The sequence below is a fragment of the Babylonia areolata genome, chromosome 28 (genome assembly GCF_041734735.1).
Source record: "Babylonia areolata isolate BAREFJ2019XMU chromosome 28, ASM4173473v1, whole genome shotgun sequence".
NCBI classification, from domain to species: domain Eukaryota; kingdom Metazoa; phylum Mollusca; class Gastropoda; order Neogastropoda; family Buccinidae; genus Babylonia; species Babylonia areolata.
The window spans coordinates 1914240-1920060 of NC_134903.1; positions in this window are offsets into that span (position 1 = coordinate 1914240).

Below are 5821 nucleotides of genomic sequence, written 5' to 3' on the forward strand. Positions count from 1 at the left end.
ATCCCGACGGACGGACCTGTCCGAGTAAGTGTCCACCTCCTTCATGTGTCCTCAGGCGGGGAAGGGGGGGGGACAGGGGGGTTAAGGAGTCTCCACCTCCTTCATGTGTCCTCATGTGGGGAAGGGGGGAGGACAGGGGGGTTAGGGAGTCTCCACCTCCTTCATGTGTCCTCAGGTGGGGAAGGGGGGAGGACAGGGGGGTTAGGGAGTCTCCACCTCCTTCATGTGTCCTCAGGTGGGGAAGGGGGGAGGACAGGGGGGTTAGGGAGTCTCCACCTCCTTCATGTGTCCTCAGGTGGGGAAGAGGGAGGACAGGGGGGTTAAGGAGTCTCCACCTCTTTCATGTGTCCTCAGGTGGGGAAGGGGGGAGGACAGGGGGGTTAAGGAGTCTCCACCTCCTTCATGTGTCCTCAGGTGGGGAAGGGGGGGGAGGACAGGGGGGTTAGGGAGTCTCCACCTCCTTCATGTGTCCTCAGGTGGGGAAGGGGGGAGGACAGGGGGGTTAAGGAGTCTCCACCTCCTTCATGTGTCCTCAGGTGGGGAAGGGGGGAGGACAGGGGGGTTAAGGAGTCTCCACCTCCTTCATGTGTCCTCAGGTGGGGAAGGGGGGAGGACAGGGGGGTTAAGGAGTCTCCACCTCCTTCATGTGTCCTCAGGGGGGGAAGGGGGGAGGACAGGGGGGTTAGGGAGTCTCCACCTCCTTCATGTGTCCTCAGGTGGGGAAGGGGGGAGGACAGGGGGGTTAAGGAGTCTCCACCTCCTTCATGTGTCCTCAGGGGGGGAAGGGGGGAGGACAGGGGGGTTAAGGAGTCTCCACCTCCTTCATGTGTCCTCAGGGGGGGAAGGGGGGAGGACAGGGGGGTTAAGGAGTCTCCACCTCCTTCATGTGTCCTCAGGGGGGGAAGGGGGGAGGACAGGGGGGTTAAGGAGTCTCCACCTCCTTCATGTGTCCTCAGGGGGGGAAGGGGGGAGGGCAGGGGGGTTAGGGAGTCTCCACCTCCTTCATGTGTCCTCAGGGGGGGAAGGGGGGAGGACAGGGGGAGTTAGGGAGTCTCCACCTCCTTCATGTGTCCTCAGGTGGGGAAGGGGGGAGGACAGGGGGGTTAGGGAGTCTCCACTAGCTAACTACACAAGCAAGGAGAGTTTTGACGCCAGTGTGCACAAAAGCGCGTAGTTTAGAAAATCAGAAGATGTCAAACCCAAAAAATCAAGATAAAAAAAAGAGCAAATTTCTTTCCTGTGGTGCGAATCCAGTATTCAATGTGCTCTTCAGGAAGGTACAGACAGATCAGAAAGTGTGTGCACAGTGCGTGAATGTAATAAGAATGAAACCAAAGCATGCTGGACATGAACCGGAGCTTAGGTGAAAAAACGACCTTTTCAAAGAAAAAGAAAAATATAATCCCAACGAACAAGACCCCCACCCCCCAAAAATGATGCATCAGTTCACTCTAACCCCATAACCCCATTCACTCCCCCCGTCCCCCATCTCCCCCTAATAAAAAGGGATCAGGTTAAGGTAGAAAAATGATGCATCAGTTCATTCTAACCCCACTCATCACACACACCCTCACCACCCCTAATAAAAAGGGATCAGGTTAAGGTAGAAAAATGATGCATCAGTTCACTCTAACCCCATTCATCACACACACCCTCACCCCCCACCCCTCGTTTCTCGGACAGAGTCGGTAGCTTCTGGAGTCTGTGGGATCTTGGAGAGAATGTTCTCTCGCTCATTTCATTTTCTCTCTCTACTCTCAACTCTATGTCAGCATTAAAAAAAAAAAAAAAGTGCACTCCAGTGTTTGTTAAGTCTGGCTTTTGTTGGCACGGCGCCTGAATTCTGTTTTAAAGTGTGTTCGAATTGAACTACACTCCCACCCCCCACCCCCCACCTATTTTTTTGTGGGTTTTTTTTGTTTATTTGTTTGTTAATCAAAAGCTTCTGTTAAATCAGAAGTTGTGACGTCCAGTCCTAACGGAGTATTTCAATATTTCTGCCATTTGTTGGCCATTTTATGACGGTGTAGTTCAGTGTGACTGTTCACCAGCTGAAATTAATTCTGGAAAGTTGAAAAGGTTCGTGACTGTATTATCGTCACCTTTCCAGCCAGAACGGGTTTTTTAAATCGTAACTAGTGTAAACCAGTATTCATATATTAAAGTGTGTTTTCAGTCTAATGATTGAGTACACGTGAAAAACGTGTCAGCTTCTGATTCAGCCAGTGCTAGCCAGGGTGTTTGTTGGGTGCGTCACATGTCATTCAGTGTCAGACCAGACTTGCTGAAATAAATACACGAAGTGCAAAGGAGGACTTGCTGGGATATCATTCTGTGCTGAAGGAATGCACGTTTGTGTCTATATCTTCCCGTTTGTCTCTCACTGTCTCTCCTAATCTGTGCACTGAAGGAATGCACGTTTGTGTCTATATCTTCCTGTTTGTCTCTGTCTCTCCTAATCTGTGCACTGAAGGAATGAACGTTTGTGTCTATATCTTCCTGTTTGTCTCTCACTGTCTCTCCTAATCTGTGCGCTGAAGGAATGCACGTTTGTGTCTATATCTTCCTGTTTGTCTCTCACCGTCTCTCCTAGTCTGTGCACTGAAGGAATGCACGTTTGTGTCTATATCTTCCTGTTTGTCTCTCACTGTCTCTCCTAATCTGTGCGCTGAAGGAATGCACGTTTGTGTCTATATCTTCCTGTTTGTCTCTCACCGTCTCTCCTAGTCTGTGCACTGAAGGAATGCACGTTTGTGTCTATATCTTCCTGTTTCTCTCTGTCTCTCCTAGTCTGTGCACTGAAGGAATGCACGTTTGTGTCTATATCTTCCTGTTTCTCTCTGTCTCTCCTAGTCTGTGCACTGAAGGAATGCACGTTTGTGTCTATATCTTCCTGTTTCTCTCTGTCTCTCCTAGTCTGTGCGCTGAAGGAATGCACGTTTGTGTCTATATCTTCCTGTTTGTCTCTGTCTCTTCTAGTCTGTGCGCTGAAGGAATGCACGTTTCTGTCTATATCTTCCTGTTTGTCTCTCACCGTCTCTCCTAATCTGCATGCGTGTGTGCATGCGTGTATATGTACATATGTACATGCAGTGTGCAGAAATGTAATCCTGTTGCCCCATTTGGGGTGTGGAGGATACAGTTACAACAAACTCATTGAACCACACAGTCATGGCAGACACAGAGAGACAGAAGCAGAAAGTGAGACGCTGAGGGAAGTGAAAGAGATAGTGAGAGAGACAGAGAGAAAGATAAACAGAGAAACTGTCCGACAAAAACAGAAAAGGTAGGAGAAGAAAAGAAGACAGACACACCGACACACACACTTTGAGAGAAGGAAGCAGCAAAAGTGCGGACGATCTAAGGGAAACAACTACTTTATAGTAATTAGTTGTCTAGAGTGACCTCCCATAAAAAGGAATTCTGCATCATTCACACCAAAAACAACAGACGTAAGATTATAAGATTAGTGACCAAACAAAACAAGGCTCAGACAGAACTATGAAATTTGATATCTGTTCACAAAATGTTTGTACCCTGTCATTCAAGCAGCCAGACTTATGTTGGAGCTGTGTACATGCCTAATATGTCTGTGTTTCCAAGACCAACTGAAAACTGATCAGAATTACCGGGTATTTGACATGCATATTTGATACAACCAACAGGGATTACAACATGCACATTATATCTTCTGCATTCAAACACCAGCAGGTCAACTTGGGAGACAGAATACACACAAAAAATTCACATCATTGTAAATAAATTACATGATTTATTTGTAATATTTATTTCTCACTCAATCAAGGCAATACTGGAGTAATATATCCCACAATGAATCACATATATTCCACAGTGAATCAATCATGTTATCAACAGATCCAATAAATACTGGTACATCCATAAGAATCAATCATCCAATTCCAAAAAACTGCTCTTATCACTGAAATAAATCTTTATAAAAACAAATCATCTTATCAGTTAGTCATCTTTAAATATAATCACAAGACAAAATCTATCCCAAAAACAAATCATGATAAGTTAAACAATTTCTTCAGTTCCTGATGTACACGTGAATGAATGGCTCCATACACACAGGCGTTAATATCATGCCTTAATTTTGTTCTCTACTGTCAAACATAGAAATGAAATAAAAGACATAGGAAATTTTCTATCTAAAATTACGTTTAAATAACATACTTACCGTGACCCAACGAGTGCAGACTCCGGCAGGGGTCTGACATTCCTGTCCTGTGCAAACTACTATCCGCCTATGCGGAGCAGACGAAACTACGGCCGATAACAAAAGACATCATACATTTACACCCCCACACATGATAAAACCAGTTCATTTTATGTACTGACAACAATAACCAACAAATAAACAATGAATTGCGCATATATGTGTGCATATTTAAGATAAAACATCTCTTGGAAAAATATTATTTCCAGCCATATCAAGTTCAATCACAGATAATCAAATGCATGTATATAAGTACAGCACAAATCATTGTTAACACCTTTGTTTTATTCTTGTTGCTGCCCTGTCTTCCACACTGTTCAAATGGCACCAGAGAACTGTCAATGTTGTGTACCCACAAGGCCACACACCGGAGAAGGCCCTGCACTGTTGAGCCTGTATGATGTCTGTGTGATGTTGGAAAATGTGTCTCTGATACTTTGTATGCCTGTAGGATGCTTGTGTGTTGTGTGATGTGATGGGAAATATGTCACTGATACTTTATATCACTATTAGATGCTTTATGAGACTGTAAGATGCTTATGTGATATGATGAAAAATGTGTCACCGATGCTTTCTTTTTTTTCCCCTAATGTCTAAAGTCAAATCAAAATCGAACCAAATCATGTTAACAGCCCAGCTCAAGTCATCAGCCAACCCCAGCTGTCAAACAAAAGTCAGCATCATACAATGCTTAAAACGATCATCATCACCTATAATACAGATGATCAAGAACTGTAACTGTACAATGGCAGGCAGTGAAAACCCTCCATCACAGGCAACAGCCCACCTGTCAAACAGACAGCATCCCACTAACTCAAAAAACAACTGATATACTGGTCATACCATCCACTCTAAATCATCCATCTCTCCCTAACCTGTGCCCACAAAATTCACACAGTGTACAAACTGGATGCATGTATATAAAAATCAGTTTGGAATGTCTCAACCCAAGCAAGTACAATTTCTAGAAAACAATATGAATGATTACAAAAGTAACATTTAAATCTGATTGATACTTGATACTCAGTGGTCATAATTCAAAGAAAGATAGAGGGAAAAAAAATCTTTAAATTGTTGATTCTGACAGCAGCTCGGCATTAATTTTGACCAATCTATTAACCAGATGAAAATGAAGCTTGGCTGGATTTGTTGACGTTGTCCAGCAGGAAGTTACACATGAGGCTCTTATTTTCAAACTATTATTCTATTCTGATTTTACTGCTTCTCTGTCTAATGTGTTCATACAGCCTTGCTTAGTTTCCAACCATCCTTCCTTATAAGAATTATACTTGTCTGTCTAGAACTCCTACAGACTTGCTTAGTTTCAAACCATCTGCCTAAATAAAAATTTAAAAAGATACTTGTCTGTCTACAGCTTTTACAAACTCTGTTTATTTTCTTTTGCCGAATCTTTAGTGCCATTTCAATGGCAAATCATTTTCAAAGTATTCATTTTAAAATCTATACTGCATTTCTGCGGAATGTTTACAGAATCTTCCAGATTTTCTATTCTTTAAAGTTGTGTCTTTTTACACACTGTTTATATATATATATATATATATATATATATATATATATATA